The sequence below is a fragment of the Protopterus annectens genome, chromosome 9.part0, assembly GCF_019279795.1.
Source record: "Protopterus annectens isolate FY-2018-M chromosome 9.part0, PAN1.0, whole genome shotgun sequence".
Classification (NCBI taxonomy): Eukaryota; Metazoa; Chordata; order Ceratodontiformes; family Protopteridae; genus Protopterus; species Protopterus annectens.
This window is the reverse complement of record NC_056743.1, coordinates 68,591,512-68,612,809: the sequence shown is the minus strand read 5'-3', so window position 1 is coordinate 68,612,809 and position 21,298 is coordinate 68,591,512.

Genomic DNA, 21,298 nt, shown 5'->3' with positions numbered 1-21,298 from the left:
CACCTGTTCCTATTACTTACACGATCAGGCACCTGTCCCTATCACTTACATGATCAGTCACCCATCCCTATCACTTACACAGTCAGGCACTTGTCACTATCACTTACACGATCAGGCACCTGTCCCTATCACTTACAGGATCAGGCACCTGCTCCTATCACTTACATAATCAGGCATCTGTCCCTATCACTTACATGATCAGTCACCTGTCCCTATCACTTACACGATCAGGCACCTGTCCGTATCACTTACATGATCAGGCACCTGTCCATATCACTTACATGATCAGTCACCTGTCCCTATCACTTACACAATCGGGCATCTGTCCCTATTGCTTACACAATCGGGCATCTGTCCCTATCGCTTACACGAACAGGCATCTGTCCCTATCACTTACATGATCAAGCACCTGTCCCTATCACTTACATGATCAAGCACCTGTCCCTACCACTTACACGATCAGGCACATGTCCCTATCACTTACACGATCAGTCACCTGTCCATATCACTTACACGATCAGGCACCTGTCCCTATCACTTACATGATCAGGCACCTGTCCCTATCACTTACATGATCAGGCACCTGTCCCTATCACTTACACGATCAGGCACCTGTCCCTATCACTTACACGATCAGGCATCTGTCTCTATCACTTACATGATCAGGCACCTGTCCCTATCACTTACACGATCAGGCAATTGTCCCTATCACTTACACGATCAGTCACCTGTCCATATCACTTACATGATCAGTCACCTGTCCATATCACTTACACAATCAGGCACCTGTCCCTATCACTTACACAATCAGGCACCTGTCCCTATCACTTACAGAGTCAGACACCTGTCCCTATCACTTACACGATCAGGCACCTGTCCTTATCACTTACATGATCAGGCACCTGTCCGTATCACTTACATGATCAGGCACCTGTCCCTATCACTTACACGATCAGGCACCTGTCCCTATCACTTACATGATCAGACACCTGTCCCTATCACTTACATGATCAGCCACCTGTCCCTATCACTTACACGAACAGTCACCTGTCCGTATCACTTACATGATCAGTCACCTGTCCATATCACTTACATGATCAGGCACCTGTCCCTATCACTTACATGATCAGTCACCTGTCCGTATCACTTACATGATTAGGCACCTGTCCCTATCACTTACATGATCAGACACCTGTCCCTATGACTTACATGATCAAGCACCCGTCCCTATCACTTACATGATCAAGCACCTGTCCGTATCACTTACACGATCAGGCACCTGTCCCTATCACTTACATGATCAGGCACCTGTCCCTATCACTTACATGATTAGTCACCTGTCCGTATCACTTACCCGATCAGGCACCTGTCCCTATCACTTACACGATCAGGCACCTGTCCCTATCACATACACAATTACGCACCTGTCCCTACCACTTACAGGATCAGGCACCTGTCTATATCACTTACACGAACAGTCACCTGTCCGTATCACTTACATGATCAGTCACCTGTCCGTATCACTTACATGATTAGGCACCTGTCCCTATCACTTACTTGATCAGTCACCTGTCCGTATCACTTACATGATTAGGCACCTGTCCCTATCACTTACTTGATCAAGCACATGTCCCTATCACTTACACGATCAGTCACCTGTCCCTATCACTTACACGATCAGGAACCTGTCCCTATCACTTACATGATCAGGCACATGTCCCTATCACTTACACAATCAGGCACCAGTCGCTATCACTTACACAGTCAGGCACCTGTCCCTATCACTTACACAATCATGCACCTGTCCCTATCACTTACATGATCAATCACCTGTCCTTGTCACTTACACGATCAGGCACCTGTCCCTATGACTTACATGGTCAGGCACCAGTCCCTATGACTTAGACGGTCAGGCACCTGTCCCTATCACTTACACGATCAGGTACATGTCCCTATCAATTACATGATCAGTCACCTGTCCCTATCACTTACACGATCAGGCACCTGTCCCTATAACTTACACTATCAGGCACCTGTCTCTATCACTTACACAATCAGGCACCTGTCCCTATCACTTACATGATCAATCACCTGTCCCTATCACTTACATGATAAGGCACCTGTCCCTATCACTAACATGATCAGGCACCTGTCCCTATCACTTATACGATCAGGCACCTGTTCCTATCACTTACACGATCAGGCACCTGTCCCTATCACTTACATGATCAATCACCCATCCCTATCACTTACACAGTCAGGCACTTGTCACTATCACTTACACGATCAGGCACCTGTCCCTATCACTTACAGGATCAGGCACCTGCTCCTATCACTTACATAATCAGGCATCTGTCCCTATCACTTACATGATCAGTCACCTGTCCCTATCACTTACACGATCAGGCACATGTCCCTATCACTTACATGATCAGGCACCTGTCCCTATCACTTACACGATCAGTCACCTGTCCATATCACTTACACGATCAGGCACCTGTCCCTATCACTTACATGATCAGGCACCTGTCCCTATCACTTACACAATCGGGCATCTGTCCCTATCGCTTACACGAACAGGCATCTGTCCCTATCACTTACATGATCAAGCACCTGTCCCTCTCACTTACATGATCAAGCACCTGTCCCTACCACTTACACGATCAGGCACATGTCCCTATCACTTACACGATCAGTCACCTGTCCATATCACTTACACGATCAGGCACCTGTCCCTATCACTTACATGATCAGGCACCTGTCCCTATCACTTACATGATCAGGCACCTGTCCCTATCACTTACATGATCAGGCACCTGTCCCTATCACTTACACGATCAGGCATCTGTCTCTATCACTTACATGATCAGGCACCTGTCCCTATCACTTACACGATCAGGCAATTGTCCCTATCACTTACACGATCAGTCACCTGTCCATATCACTTACATGATCAGTCACCTGTCCGTATCACTTACATGATCAGGCACCTGTCCGTATCACTTACATGATCAGGCACCTGTCCCTATCACTTACACGATCAGGCACATGTCCCTATCACTTACATGATCAGTCACCTGTCCATATCACTTACACAATCAGGCACCTGTCCCTATCACTTACATGATTAGGCACCTGTCCCTATCACTTACATGATCAGGCACCTGTCCCTATCACTTACTTGATCAGGCACCTGTCCCTATCACTTACACGATCAGGCACCTGTCTCTATCACTTACATGATCAGGCACCTGTCCCTATCACTTACATGATCAGGCACCTGTCCCTATCACTTACTTGATCAGGCACCTGTCCCTATCACTTACACAATCAGGCACCTGTCCCTATCACTTACATGATTAGGCACCTGTCCCTATCACTTACACGAACAGTCACCTGTCCGTATCACTTACATGATCAGTCACCTGTCCATATCACTTACATGATCAGGCACCTGTCCCTATCACTTACATGATCAGTCACCTGTCCGTATCACTTACATGATTAGGCACCTGTCCCTATCACTTACATGATCAGTCACCTGTCCGTATCACTTACACGATCAGGCACCTGTCCCTATCACTTACATGATCAGGCACCTGTCCCTATCACTTACATGATTAGTCACCTGTCCGTATCACTTACCCGATCAGGCACCTGTCCCTATCACTTACACGGTCAGGCACCTGTCCCTATCACATACACAATTACGCACCTGTCCCTACCACTTACAGGATCAGGCACCTGTCTATATCACTTACATGATCAGGCACCTGTGCCTATCACTTACACGATCAGGCACCTGTCCCTATCACTTACATGATCAGGCATCTGTCCCTATCAATTACATGATCAGTCACCTGTCCCTATCACACGATCAGGCACCTGTCCCTATAACTTACACTATCAGGCACCTGTTTCTATCACTTACACAATCAGGCACCTGTCCCTATCACTTACATGATCAATCACCTGTCCCTGTCACTTACACGATCAGGCACCTGTCCCTATGACTTACATGGTCAGGCACCAGTCCCTATGACTTAGACGGTCAGGCACCTGTCCCTATCACTTACACGATCAAGCACTTGTCCCTATCACTTACATGATAACATGATCAGGCACCTGTTCCTATCACTTACACGATCAGGCACCTGTCCCTATCACTTATACGATCAGGCAGCTGCCCCTATCACTTATACGATCAGGCACCTGTTCCTATCACTTACACGATCAGGCACCTGTCCCTATCACTTACATGATCAATCACCTGTCCCTATCGCTTACACAGTCAGGCAGCTGTTCCTATCACTTACACGATCAGGCACCTGTCCCTATCACTTACATGATCAATCACCTGTCCCTATCGCTTACACAGTCAGGCAGCTGTCCCTATCACTTACACGATCAGGCACCTGTCCCTATCACTTACAGGATCAGGCACCTGCCCCTATCACTTACATAATCAGGCATCTGTCCCTATCACTTACATGATCAGTCACCTGTCCCTATCACTTACACGATCAGGCACCTGTCCCTATCACTTACATGACCAGGCACCTGTCCATATCACTTACATGATCAATCACCTGTCCGTATCACTTACATGATCAGGCACCTGTCCGTATCATTTACATGATCAGGCACCTGTCCATATCACTTACATGATCAGTCACCTGTCCCTATCACTTACACGATCAGGCACATGTCCCTATCACTTACACGATCAGTCACCTGTCCATATCACTTACACGATCAGGCACCTGTCCCTATCACTTACACGATCAGGCACCTGTCTCTATCACTTACATGATCAGGCACCTGTCCCTATCACTTACATGATCAGGCACCTGTCCCTATCACTTCCACGATCAGGCAAATGTCCCTATCACTTACACGATCAGTCATCTGTCCATATCACTTACATGATCAGTCACCTGTCCATATCACTTACTCAATCAGGCACCTGTCCCTATCACTTATATGATTAGGCACCTGTCCCTATCACTTACATGATCAGGCACCTGTCCCTATCACTTACTTGATCAGGCACATGTCCCTATCACTTACACAAACAGTCACCTGTCCGTATCACTTACATGATCAGTCACCTGTCCATATCACTTACATGATCAGGCACCTGTCCCTATCACTTACATGATCAGTCACCTGTCTGTATCACTTACATGATCAGTCACCTGTCCATATCACTTACATGATTAGGCTCCTGTCCCTATCACTTACATGATCAGTCACCTGTCCGTATCACTTACATGATTAGGCACCTGTCCCTATCACTTACATGATCAGGCACCTGTCCCTATCACTTACATGATCAGGCACCTGTCCCTATCACTTACATGATCAAGCACCTGTCCGTATCACTTACACGATCAGGCACCTGTCCCTATCACTTACATGATTAGTCACCTGTCCGTATCACTTACATGATCAGTCACCTGTCCATATCACTTACACAATCAGGCACCTGTCCCTCTCACTTACATGATTAGTCACCTGTCCATATCACTTACATGATCAGGCACCTGTCCCTATCACTTACATGATCAGGCACCTGTCCCTATCACTTACATGATCAGTCACATGTCCGTATCACTTACATGATCAGTCACAGTCAGCCATTTGTTGTCACTTTCCTCACTGATTACTATAATTGACTGAGGTTGCTGCAAACAAAAGATGTAATCAAACAGATAAGAACATCTAAATGACTAAGTACTGCATACTACTTCACTGAATATTTTTATTTCATTGTCAGATATTAGGAAGCAATTATACATTTAAAGATGTATTTCTCAAGATAAAGTATATTTAGTCATTTACAATTCAATACCCGTGGTAGTGCAGTTTCCAGATCACAGACAGCTGAGTTATTTTGTAGTGTAGTTTTCAATATATTGGTCTGGTACTGGATGGATTGTCTCCATCCAAAGTTAGCCTAACAAATGGCCAAGTCATGTCAAATTTTTGAAATGCTCCATCAATGAATGTCTATTAATTACTACTGGATTAAATAAATATGTCATTTTATGGCCCAATAATCATACTTCCTGTATCAGGCTGTTATGCTTAAAGATTGCATATTCTTTACTCCACTTACCACACTAATAATAGGAGATACTTTACATATTTTACTGTGTTAAAGTCTAGGCATTTGAAACAATACCTTATGAGACAGCTGTGCTGAAGCCTGGAACTTTAGTAGTCCATTCCACCAAACGTAATTAAAGCACAAGCAGTCACTACAATGAAATATGTAACATACGTATCAGACTTTATATGCATACAGCTTTATTGACCCCCCCCCCCTGCACCACCCACAAAAATCTACCAACATCCTTCAACTGTATTATTATTATTATTATTCAGGGGACTCCACTGCCTTTGGATAGAAGCCAGGTAAATCTCAGAGTTAAATTGTTAACTCCTGAATCTGTATAATTTTGCAATGCAACATGAAAGGATGTATCTATTTCTCTCTCTCTCTCTCTCTCTATATATATATATATATATATATATATATATATATATAAATATATATTTAGGGTCTATATCAGCTTATCGAAAGCTGATAAGATTGAATGCTAGTTGATTGACCACAATAGCAAAGACATGGAACAAATATTTTTTTTCCCTGGGAAAAAAAACGCTGTTCCACAAAAAAAAAAAAAAAAACACAACATAAATTGCCCTTCACCCCCCCTACTTAAATATACAAACTCTGAGATCGCACCACAGTGGACGAAATGGCAAACTCCCAACAATGGCCTAGCGATTTTATTCCCTGGGGAAAAAAATACCACTGTTCCATGTCTTCGCTGTTTTGGTTGTTCGACCTTTTGAGGTCGATCAACTAGCGTTCAATGTTATCAGCTTTCGATAAGCTGATATAGACCCATTTATTTATGTGTATCTACACATAGAGACGTATTTTATTTCACACAACTGTACTTTCATTCTCATATTGTCAAAAACATAAGATCCCCAAACTTTGATGATCAATAAACAACTTCCCGCTGTGGTGAGTGATGCTTTCAGGAAAAAAAAAAACTGCACAATTGTAGTTCATTTTTGAATATATACTGTTGATGAATTTCTTCTCATTATACTCTGCTGCCAAATGGCTCCAGTTCTCTGTCAAACTAGTTTAGCTCATAATTTATCACATTAATCCTAGTTGTATTTGTGATATTACTATATAATGCAGCTACTAAGATTAGTAGTGCTTTTATGTCTAAATAAAAATATTTTATATAATTTCTTTCTCTGATCAAAATCAAAATATTTAAGGAAGGAGGGCTTTATAGTTTTCATACCAGAGCTTTGATATGACTGCTCCCAAATTATTCATACCTGATAAAGAACAGTGGAACACTATGGAACACTATTCAAACACAACCATAATGAAAAATTTAAAAAAAAAAGGACTAAAATAAAAATGTGCAGTTTTTCATTTATGTGAAAATTGATACAGGTGAAACTCATTAATTATTTATTCACAGCCAACATATTTTTATCACAGTTGATTAAAACCAGCTTGAGATGACTGATAATAGCTGCCGAGCAGCCATGTCGAGTATTCTCCGATAAACCTGATAATAATTCAATTGCTTTGGTATTTTGAGAGAGACAGAAAAAAAACATGACCCCTGGTAATGTGAGCATAATGCTAATGAGAACATTTTAAATCCCACACCATTCCTTATGCTGCACTTCCTGAGTAGGTTAAGTCATACACCGTAGAGTTTGCCTTCTGCTGTGGATCCTCACCTTTCTGTACAACGTTTATTGAATGCTAGTCAATTATATTGCAACAGATGTGGCTGAACTCTGGAAAACAACATATTTCTTGAGCCCTCTCATGTTGTTTGAGCAGCTGCACTGTCAGGAATAAAATATATGACATGGTCTCTGAGCATCTTCCTCACAATTATTGTCTGATGTGAAGAGTTGTGGGTATGTTTCTTGATTTATTAAAACATTTACAGGGTAAGAGTTCATGGCTATTGGTTGTCATCTCTTCTGTTACATAAGCTTCCTAGAAGACAGCTTTTGTTGCAAGTGGTCTTCATTACAAGTCATAAAAGAGATTTAGTGTTATCTCTCTTTTCCTGTCTCTCATAAAAATAAGGTCTGAGTAAACTGAGTAAGGATATGGCAGGGCATATGTTTGGCAGAAATGATTGTCACATTGTTGGTGCCTTGGGAACAGCAATTCTGCAGCCTAGTTTTACATGTCAAGGAACACTGCACAATATCATTTTTTTCCAGAGAAGGGCTGCTTAAAAAAAAAAAAAAAGTTTTCAAATAGCTCAGGAACAAAATTATGATGTGCAACACTAAAACTAGGACATGACTTTATATGTAGGAATTTAACTCTGTGCAGCCATAAAAAAGTTAAGAAATGGTATGTCTAGTCTCAACAAATTTCCATCTACCTTTCTATCTACTTATTTATTTATTTGACTTTGTTTGCAGTAGTAGGGCTTTAATCCCAATGGGCCTTGTTTAGACCCACCCCAGGAGTGTAATAATCAAATTTGATAGTTTATATATATACATATATATATATATATATATATATATATATATATATATATATATATATATAGATTCGTATCACTTCACTGAAAGTCCATTTCACTAACACCCATTTCACTGAGACCAAATCACCTAAACTCATTTCACCTAAAACTCATTTCACTGACAAGCAGTACTCTAAGGCAATTCAAAGGTATATGTCTTTTTCCCCATTGTAGTGTGATCCTGGTGTTTGTATATATAGTAAGGGGAGGTATGGGGGCACAGTCTCCCACTTTGGGGGGTGTCAGGGGCATAGCCCCCCACTTAATTTAGTTTTCTGTTGTCTGGTTTTGCTTAACATTATTTGGTAAAACCCAACTAGGAGGGGGGATATGCCCCCCATACCCCCAAATGTGGGGGCTGTGCCCCCCACACCCTCTCTAACTATATATACTAACACCAGGATTGCATTACAGTGGGGAAAAGGACATATACATTTGACTTACCTTAGAGTACTACTTGTCAGTGAAATGAGTTTTAGGTGAAATGAACTTTCAGTGAAATGAACTTTAGGTGATTTCTTCTCAGTCAAATGGGTGTCAGTGAAATGGTCTTTCAGTGAAGTGATACAGATCCATATATATATATATATATATATATATATATATATATATATATATATATATATTTAAGCCATAATCCACAACTGATGAATATATCAGGATTTTTCCATGGTTGGTGTCATTTTTATCATGACAGTAAAACCTAAGTTAAAAAAGGCAAATGTGGGTTGACCAGATATACCCTAAAATAGGAGTGGATTATTTTTTTATACAGTGACATTATTTAAGAAAGAAATTGCTTACCCTTCTTAAATAATGTCTTGGGATAATGGCACAGTCTTCTTCCACGTTGTCTTCTGTGGGCTGATGTATTGCACTTGTATATGGGACTTGTGTTCCCACACTTGCACAGTACATCAGTGCAGAGCAGGAGAAGCAATGGGGAAAAGACAGTCTCTAAGTCTCCAGTCATTTTTAAAAAGTCCACATTTTATCAGAAGCAGCAGAGAAATACAAGGAAAATCAGGTATGTTTCTCTTTCTTTAGTTTTGTAGAACATACCTGATTTTTCTCATATGTTGCTGTGCCTAGTATATGCCAGTTGAAAGTCTGGCCACTTAATGGTACTTTCATAGCCGGACTTTTTTCTGTTGGTATACATTCAATTTACAATGGGCATGCTTACTTTTGAATAACGATGAGAAGTCATTATATAAATACTTATCAAATGTGCTGATCATTGATGCAGTATTAGAGTATAACTCACATGATATTTACAATATATGCAAAGATGGGATGCATTAACCAGAGTGAATCAGAGAGAGAGAGAGAGAGAGAGAAAACTAGAGAAAAAAAAGAGGTAAAAAGAGAAACTTTAGATGAAAATGGAGAAAAATGTTGCTTTATCTGTACCTCTTTATATTCCTTAATTAGTTTACAGTGAGCATGCAGAAATAGGAGATGTGACAGTTATGAAAGGTAAGGAATATTTATATTGGCCAGTATAGTCAGATGTTTAAGGGTTTGTCTAAATTCAGGGTAATCATTACTATTTTTGAAGGCTAGGGGAGGACTTCCCATAGTTTTAGGGTAATCACTGAAAAGTCGTGTTCAGTTTTATGTAGGTTATTTACAATGCAGGAAGGACGCATTAATGGGGACAGATCTCAAGCTGTAACTTGTTTGTCTTATTTAGGGACTGCTAATGAGAAAAAAAGATTATTTATTAGCCAGATAAAGGCTCCAAACAGGAGATCACAACTTTATTTTATAGGAAACCATTTAGTTTTGGAAAGAACAGAGCAGATATGTACTCTTTGTGGATGGCCAGGTTAATGAGTCAACATATTTTGTTATCAGTTATTTGTAGTGAGGCTTGGTTTTTGTGAGAAGCTGCAGCTACTAGGCCAGGCCATACTCTGTCTGAGAAAGGACTATCCCTTTACCTATGGCATTTCTTCCTTCTGGAGAAAAAGTGAGAGATCTTCCTTGCCCAAAAGAGTGATTTGTTGATTTGGCTTGTTCTGTGTGAGATTTAATGTTAAATGCTTGATCCAGGCATATTGCTAAGAAAGTGGTCTGTTGTTCCTAAGGGTTAACTTTCCTTAGTGTGCACAAGGCAGACAAAGGGTACATATTTGATTTTTTATTTTTTTTCAAAGATTATTGCTTTACTTTTCATGTTTTTGTTTTTAAGATGAACTGATTGTTTTCAAGCCAAATGGTGTGGAGAGGCCTTGTTAAAGAAGTTTTATAGTTGAGGGGTTTGAGCCATATCTGTATAGTACCTTGTCTTTAGCATATTGCATTATGGTTACTGCTGGGTATACTTTTAGAATGAATCATGAAAAAAGAGAGGCTCTAGGAATAAATTTGGAGGGGCTACTTGTATAAATGTAGCAAATTCTGATTTAGTGGATCCAAATTTTACACAGCTTTGTCTGTTGGGAAGACATTTTAACCCATTTGTTTTTGTGAGCATGAATCCAGAATTTACCAGAAAACTGACAAGCAGATGAGTGATTAACCACCTCAAAACCTTTGGTTAAATAAATAAAACAACTCCATGAGAATACCTTTGTCAGTATTTATAATAATTTGATCAGTTAAGGTTTGGACTTCTATCCTGCTGGTCCACAATCCATGCTGATATAGAGAAAGTATGATGTATATTTGTAGTTTTTCCAATAATTTATCTAGGGTTTGGAGTACAGTATAGGCCTTAAGCCAGGTGGAAAGTTAGTTTTGGGAGGTTTTCGAACAGAATTATTCTTTTCTCAGTTTAATTTCTCCAAGTCTTTTGGGTTTCCAATACCATGTCAGGAATGGACCCCATTCCTAAGTCAAAGCATGATTAAAGTTCATGAAATTAGTATTGTTTCAACCTTTGTTGTTAGCCAAAAGTGCTCTTTGCAGTAATGTGTCCAGAACTGACTCCTTCTACATTTCCTATGGAGTTACATGTATCGGTAACATAGGTAAATACGATTGTAAATTCATTTTATGAGACTCATTGCTCCTATTACTATTAGAACTGTCTGGGAAGCCTTCTTCCATGTTGCCCTCATTTCTGCCTGTAGATTCTGGTATTTTATGACTTTGCGTCTCTGTGTACGTTAGACACTGTAATCACTGGGTGTAGCAATTTCAATGATCAGTGCTACTTTTGTCTTCTTTTCATGGACTACTATAGCTGTTTTCTTGCATTTATTTAAACTGTTGGTAATGGGTGATCCTATGTGATATAAACTTCATCATTTTCTATAATGCTTTGTGGCTAATGTTTGCAATACTTCAGTATTGTAATGTTTGCACAATCCCCAATCCAGCAGTCTTAGCACATTATACCTTTCAGTATACAGTCCTTCTGCCATTAGTATGTCACAACCAGCAACAAAGTGTGCAACTGTTTCCTATACTGTTTTACAAAACCAACATTTGCTTGTTTCTCCTACATGTTCAGTGGACTTTGTAAACCAAAGTGTACACAGTCCACTGTCCTGGGCTGCCAATATTATCCTTTCATCTTTTGGTTTAAATTCATCTCTCAGTAAACATTCCTGTGTGAGATCCTGATCAGCATGAGGTTGTGCCTCGAGTTTTCTGTACTAGCAACTATATTTATGCCTTTTCCACATCACTTGCCTTTTTATCTGATCCTTTACCTTATATTCTTTCTTTTGTTTTAGGCACATTAATTTGCTTCCTGATTTTTATTTATTTTATTTACTTCTGGTTTGATTTCCATTTCTGCTTGACACGGATATACTTCTGCTAAACTAAGCAGGGAAGTCATCTTAGAGTTGTTCTCCTCATGTTTTAAAACTTACACTATATTAGGATCTTATGAGGTCAGCAGATATGTATGCAGTCCTATGATTGTAGATCTATACATGTAATCAATTTTTTAGGAGGCCCATATCTCCTGCAGAATGAAGAATATATAATTTTGGTATACACCAATTTTTATAAATCATTTGATAAGCATTAAGCATTTTTCTTGTTTTTCTGTCCAACTAATCCAATGCCTCTTGGGGCCAATCACCCCAAAGCTATATGTTAGAATAGGCAGAATAAATTGGTTTATTGGTCGGACTTTGTTCCTAAATGTCAGGGCTGTTTTCAGTATTAATTTTAGTCTTCTAAAATATTCCTCACTAAGTTTTATTTGCATTTATTCATGTTTTATTGTTGATCCTTCATCAATTCCCAAATATTTATACAGTCCCTCCTGCTCAAGTTCCTTTATATCACATTCCTGTCCCAGACTGATATTTTCTTGGTACTGCAACTTTCCTGCTTTAAAGGTTGCTTTTTGATATTTATCAAGACCAATTGACATTCTTATATCGACCAAGACTGAAATACAGTTTAAACAGGGAAACTGCAATACAGAGCATGTCATATATCTAGCTAAATGCACAAACTGCCCAGGATTTTATATCGGAAAAACTGACAGGAGTTTTAAAAATAGGATTTATGACCACCTGTATTACATAAAAAGAAAGGACAGTAGTGCACTTTACAAGCACTTGCAAAAGAGTACTAAGTGTAGTACATTTAAGTTTGGAATAATAGAGCAGATAATACTGAATCCGAATTGAGGAAACATTAAAGCATTGTTGGGGGAAAAAAAAGTCAGGAGGGAATTGTTGTTAAACGCCACTAATGCTCCTGGTTTGAACAATAATATACCCATCAAACCAGTGCTACAGGGTAGATTGTAGATTAAGTCTTTGTTACAGATGGGGAGCAGAACCTTCATGAATATATAGGTTAGGATATGTTTTTATTCAACCTTTTAATTATCATGAACATAAACAAAATATTGTATTTATTTAAAAATTATTTATTTATTTAAAAATAGTTGTTATAATATTTTTTATGGACGTTTAAGCATTTTATATAATAATAATGATGTAGGATAATGACATTGTTTTATAAACTACGTTATTAGATGATATGGTTTTCTTTTTAAAAATATATGATGTCAATTAGTTGGTAGGGTGGCCTAATGGTCAAGGTGTTTGCCTTACAAACACAAGGTGCAGGGTTTGAGCCTCACAAGGCTAAGCTTAAAATGGCTCACAAGGGTAGTTAGCTTAGTACTAACCTATGAACCTATGAATATCCCATTGGTGCTTTATAGTAATTTAAATGAACAGAACAAAGTTAGTATCATTTTGATTAAGTCAACGATTTGCTGTGGATGAAAACGCGTAATCTAACTTTTAATTGTTCAATAAAGTCAGTGTTGTTTATATTATCGGACTGACACGCTTCTTTTCAACAGAGGGACTTTGTACTTTGTACACTGCGTTGCTCAATTGTGTACAGTTTTACTTAGTTGGTGGAACATTTGGGATTGTTTATTTTGGAGTTGTGCAGTACAGTGGACTCTCTGGATGAATTACCATCAATTTTCTCGCTGGTTAGACGAGATGTCATGCATAGGCTGCAGTCCAAGGTTGCAATCCTGAAAGGCGAATTAACTAGGCTCATAGATTTGTTTAGCCAATCGGAAAGACCTGTCAAAGGGATAAAATACCAGATAATGTCAGCACATGCATCAGTCAAGAGTGGATCACAGGAGGACATACCTAATGGCAAGGGAGATGGCGTGAAACAAGTCTCAGTGAAGGATACTGTCACATCTCATTGGATTGTTGATTTGGAGTTACATAAAAATGGGGAAGGCAAACAAGTATCCATCCTTTCCCAGAACAATAATTCAGAGGAAGAGTATCAATGGTGTGGAGCAAGACCTAAGCATACGGTGCTGAAAAAGACTTATTCAGTCATAGCAGGCCATAATATTAAAGGTACTGTGAATGTTAATTCCCAGAAAAGCATTACAGGATTGAACACAGCAAATAAAGATTTCAACAGTCATTCTAGATTTGAAATTATTTTAAATACTTATTACATATTTAACTCTAATATGCAAGTTGAAAACACTTCCAATACTGTAGATGTGGAAGTTAACAGAACTTTAAAAGACATTATTTTTGCTTTGGGTAAAAAATTAACTATTATTAAAGGCTTGCAGTTAGATAATTCATATTTAAACAGATGTATTGAATTGAAAATTGTGCCATTAGGGCTATGATTTTTTAAAGTACCAATGGGAATACTTATGTCTGATGAAATAGAGAAGGAATGTAATTTGCTATTTGATAGTTTTGGCTTCAAATTCATGAAGTTAATTATAAAATATAATGACCATAGATTAAGTCAACTGTTAAGTGAAGAAAAAGCTTGAATACATTAATATCTAATGACTTGATGTTTCCTCAGTGGGAGAAATTATATATTAAACAGTTTAATATAGTTAATGGAAAAAGGACAACATTTTTAAAAAGAAATGTAGGAAAAGAGAGAGATTTGGAACAATATAGGAGACAGAATGTATATCCCTGGAAGAAAAAGGAGGATAAAAGTGTTAAGACAAACACTAGATATAAGGATACAACTATACAAGGGGCCCTGGTAGAAAATGATAATTATGCTAATGAGCAACTTATGAATGATGAGAAATTCAATTTTTTCGGGGAAGGGAAGGAACAACAATGCACTACGAGGAGGGGAGGTTGGCACGTAGATCAAAAGGACTGGAACTGAAAAAATCAGAATTAGAAGAACCAAACAAGAAAAAAACAAGTGGGGGATTGGTCAAAATACGGGCAGAGGTGGAACAGGAAATAATTAACACTAATAATGAAAAATACAATTTAAGTAATTTTTAGTATATACAACTATACTAATATCAAACTAGAAAAGGAACATTTTAACATGTTCTTTAAAGGCATGAAATATGTACCCAGTATGAAATTCAACTTAGTTGATAATTTGATAGAATTTAAGCTTTATTTAAGGAAAGTACATCTAGCCTTTTACTTTAAGGACAATGCACATATGGTTCAGACATGTAACCTAAAAAGGAAAAGTGCATTTCCACCCCCTCTACACCCAACTTTCGCTTCTTTTGAAAAGGTGGTTACTAATGAATTATACAAATTACAGCAAAATATAAAAAAATGGAAATGTTAGGAAGAATTTAAGTTTTAAGGAATTCGAGACCTTAAGAGAGATATGTTCAGACCACAGTATATGCATAATGAAGCCTGATAAAGGTGGAGGCGTGGTTTTGTATAATACATTTGAATATAATAATAAAATATACACAATACTATGAGATTCCGACAAATATGAGACTGTATCAATAAATGAAATACAGCATATCGGCGTACTGATTTTCTACTTGGAAGAATTCCAGTTAGAGGACAGGATTACCTCTGACATTTACAATTTTTTAAGAGTAGACCATCCAGTGTTTGCCACAATTGTGGGTATTCCTAAAATACATAAGGATATGTTCGACCTCCTCCCCTTTCGCCCAATAATATCAGGTAGCAAATCCAAAACCTTACCATTTGTGTAGTTATTGATAGATGGCTCAAATTTATTTATGGAAAAGTCCCACATATATAATCAAAGATTCTCGGGACTTTCTAAGTCATTTGGAAACAAGGGCTATTATTCTTGACCATAGATGTTGTAGATCTATTTCCATGTATCCCTAAGGAAGACGGGCTTGAAAGACCTTTTAACAGTATAAGAAAGTATGCAGGTTATGACTGTGATAAAGTTAGTCATAATGGAGTTTATGATGATAGTTTTAGATAATAACTTTATTTTGAAGGGGAACATTATAGGCAAAACAAAGGCGTCACAATGGGTGCAGCATGTGCCTCCATATTTGCCAACTTGGCCCTACTAGATTGGGAAAACCAATATGTTTTTAATAGTAATTATGGTAAAAAGCATTAAGTGCTACACCAGGTTTTTGGATGATATTTTTATCTTGTGGGACTGTACAATAAAGGAGGCTACTATGTTTGTGAGTTATTTAAATGAGACTAGAACATATTTAAAGTTCACCTTCAATTGTAACACAAAAGGTGCCCCCTATTTGGATGCTTATATATCACATTCAGTAAATGGCTTTAAGTCCAGGATACACAGAAAAGATACGTTTAGTAATTCATATCTGGAATTTTCTAGTTGTTATCCCATGAGCCAAAAGAGAAACATCCTTAAAGGGCAGTGTATACGAGCTACCAGGATGACATCTGAATATGATGAAATGTTGCAGGAAATGGACTTTATAGGAGATTTATTTAAGGATAGAGGATACCCTACGGCCTTGGTTGAAGATATAACTGGATATGTTAAGAAGGAATGGGGTAACAAATATAAGCCTATATTAGGTACTAATCTAGTTGATATTAATCTGTGTATAAAAGATTCAAAAGATGAAGGATATAGTAGAGCATGCATATTAGAATTTAACACACATGCACAATATGTTAGGGACATTATAAAGAAGAATTGGAACATTTTAAAATGTGATGATGAAGTGTACAAGATATTGGGGGAAACCCCAACATTTGTATACAAGACAGGCTATAATTTAAAGAATAGGTTTGAGAAAGGTAGCTTTTTAAAAGGTTATGATTCCAGAAGTGGACATACTAGGAAATGTGGGAAATGTAAACAATGCCACACTGTATTGAAAGAAGAAAGTATTAAGCCAGAAGACATTAACAAGACTGAAATACAGTTTAAACAGGGTAAGTGCAATACCAAGCATGTTATATATATAGCTAAATGCACAAATTGCCCAGGATTTTATATCGGAAAAACTGACAGGAGTTTTAAAAATAGGATTTATGACCACCTGTATTACATAAAAAGAAAGGACAGTAATAGTGCACTTTACAGGCACTTACAAAAGAGTACTAAGTGTAGTACATTTAAGTTTGAAATAATAGAGCAGATAATACCAAATCCGAAGGAAGGAAACATTAAAGCATTGTTGGGGGAAAAAGAAGTCAGGTGGTAACTGTTGTTAAATGCGACTAATGCCCCTGGTTTGAACGATAATATACCCATTAAACCAGTGCTACAGGCCAGATTGCAGATTAAGTATTTGTTACAGATGGGGAGCAGAACCTTCATGAATATATGGATTAGGATATGTTTTTATTCAGCCTTTTAATTATTGTGAACATTAGCAAAATATTGTATTTATTTAAAAATAGTTGTTATATAAGGATTTTTATCGACATTTATGCATTTTATATAATAATAATGATGTAGTATAATGACATTGTTTTGTAAACTATGTTATTGGATGATATGGTTTTGTCTTTTTAAAAATGTATGACGTCAATTAAATGTAATTGTTTCTAGTATCCCATTGGTGTTTCATAGTAATTTAAATGAACAGATAAAAGTTAGAATCATTCTGATGAAGTCTACGATTTGATGTGGATGAAAGTGCTTAATCTAACTTTTAATTGTTCAATAAAGTGAGTGCTGTTTATATTATCGGACCATGACACTTCTTTTCAACAGAGGGACTTTGTACATTGCGTTGCTTAATTGTTTACAGTTTTACTTAGTTGGAGGAACGTTTGGGATTATTTTACATTTGTACGCACTTATTTATCCATGAAAGTGGGATGCTGTCAAATTTAAGCGTTTATATCACATTATCGAAAGATGAAAATAGCGAATGCTATTTCATCGGCCCCAAAACATCTAAACATGAAAATATTGAACATTCAGAACAGCAAATTTTTTCCCAAGGAAAAAATTTGCTGCTCCGAAACACATGCACACAACACAAGCACATCAAACAAACAGCAACCACACACAAACACTTAAATTCCTACATCTAACGCAACACTAAACTAAACATACACTACTATCTACCCACTTACCTTAACCCAAACCCTAACCCTAAGGTCTGTCACTATCGCACGCTCATCTAACCCGCACCTTAACCCTAACTCACTTAAACCCCCCTTAACCCTAAAGTCTGTCACTATTGCACACACGCCTAACCCACGCCCTAACCCTAACTCACTTAACCCGCCCCTAACCCTAACGTACAAACAATCACACACCTACCTGAACCCAACCCATAACTTTCCACCACAGCGCTAAGAATAGCGAAGCCACAGAAAGGGCCAACTGAATTGTTTCCCGAAGAAAGAATTTGCTGTTCTGCAGCTTCGCTATAGCATTCACTGAATAGTGTTCGATATCAGAACATTCAAAGTTTTAATACGTCGATGTTCTGATATAGACCCAATTTTTTTTTGTAGTCTGCCATACTTATATTGTTCCCTTTTTGCAGTTCTCCATTAGGACTTTATTTAACAAAAAACGATCATTTGTTGCATATGGCTTACTTTTATTACCCTTTGGTCTACTGCCATGAGTTTGTTTTCTTCTAAATGACTATAAACTCTTTTGGCATCAGTTCTAGTATATAGTTTATACACTGTCGGAAGACAAGTAATTAGTCTATAGTTTTTAGGATAGCTTATAGGTTAACTCTTAAGGAGGAGTATCATTTTTCCTGTTGTTAACCAGGTTGGTGTCTGTCCAGGATGCACATATAAATAGTTCGTAATCATGACTAAATCTTCATGTAAAGATGTTAATACTTTTATCCAGAATGTGGGTAATGCATCTGGGCCTGGGGTTTTCCAATTAGGAGCTTTTCATAATTTTATTTCAATTTCTCTGGCCATTATTCATCACATTTTATATCCTGTGCATTTGAACTTCTTATTGTTTCTTTCACTTCTTCTGTCCATTCAACATATTTGCTATGTTCCACAGGGTCTTCATAAATATTTATCCAAAATATGTCTATTTCTCCTTTTTGGTGGTATTTCTATTCCTTTTGCCTTATTTCACAATTCTCTATAAAACCTTTTTGGATCATCAATGAATTGTTTATTTTCTACTTTTATGTTCATATGCTCGCGCTGATATCTTTATTTTATTATTTGCAATAGTGTACAATTGATCCTGGTCAGTTTGCATACTGCACTTTCTAAGTATTTTTGTTGATGTCTTCCCTGTTCTGTAGTCTTCTAACAGTGATACTTCTTGTCTTAATTGCTTTATAGTTTTCTCTATTCAATACTTCCATGATGGCATTTGATTTTTCCCCTTCCTTTCTTTTATTGTCCTGTATTTGTATGGTAAGACTTTATCTGTTATTAATTTAGCTGCACAGTAATATATCCAATTTATTTCTGTTATATTAGATACTTTTCTGTGAACAGTCTTGATTATTGTGTTCATTGGTTTTATCAAACACCTAACATTTTGGTTCGTATTGATGTTCTTAAATCTATGTCTTTCATTGATCTTAATATGTTTGTCACTCTCTATTAAATCAAACAAACTCTTCCCTTGTATCTTTATAAACTAATGGTGCATTCTTTGTTCTCGGTTTCCTGCAGGCATTCTACAGAAGGTTTCAGAACATCTTGCTGTGACATATTGTCTTCAGCTTCATCCTGTGCTATCCATATATGGGAACTCACTGACCTAACACTCCACAACACTGACTGCGTCAGAGATGCCACTGCTTCCTGTTCCTTCCATTTCTGTGCATTGTGCAATTCCAACAAAACTTTTGTACTGGTTTCTACTGAAGGTTCCAAAGTATCTTCATATGGAAAGTTACCAGATGCTTCCTGTTTCCCCATAATTTGGGAACTGATTTTTCCATCATACTATGACGTAACCTGTGTTATACTGTCTGCACTAAATTTTTCACTTTGCAGATATTCTATAACTTCAGCTTCTATTTGTTTAACGCCTGCTTTACTAATCCTCTGTTCTGCGTTCCCTCTTTGTGATCTTATCTTTTATATTGTGCAATATTCCATATCTGGGTGCCTTTGCCTGTATTTCTCTTCAGATATCTTTGGACCTGCTTTTTTGTATTCGTTAGTTTGGCTTTCTCTTTTGCATAAATATTGCACCATATCAGATCTCTCTCTTTTTATTTCCCATGTCCATGTTTCTTTTTTATAACTTTAAAACATCTCTAGGTTTTGTTCTTTATATTTTCACACTTCCTTAGTGGCTTCTTTTTCCAAATTGCACAGGGTTCCTTGATCTATATAATGCTTTTCATGAATCTGTTGTATCAATGAATACAGATGTGCATTTGAAGCTTTTGACAGTTTTTCTCATACAAGTATTTTACTTTCCTCTAATTTCTCCCTTAATCTTTTTGTATATTTTCTATCTGCAAATTCTGGGCTTTTTGCATAATAGTAATTATACATAATTTCTTTTGCATCCTCAGTTGCTCACTCTATCATCTTTATGGATCTTTTATGGCCTCTCAGTTTTTGTGGACTACTACATCCTTTTACAAAGGGGGTGGGGTGGACATGCCCCCTGAGCCTTGCCTAACCTTATTGTAGGAATATTTACTTGTCTTAAGGATTTTACACTGTCATTTTTTCCAGTCTTGGCAACGCTGTGCCTACCAGGACAGGGCACTTTTTTATCCTGCGACTTCTGCACAGAGCTGTCTTTTTTTTTTATTTTTTAACTTACTTCTGTCAATGATACATGCTTCATAAAATACAGTCTGTATATCAGTGTTGTCTTGGTGAGATTTTCTCTTTTTAATTTCTCCAAATCTTTTGGGTTTCTAATACTATGATGGGACTGGACCCCATTCCTAAGTCAAAGTATGATTAAAGCTCATGAAATTAGTATTATTTCAATCTTTGATGTCAGCATCAGCAATGTGCCCAGTAAATTTATTTTTATATAAGACCCGTTGCTCTTACTACTATTGG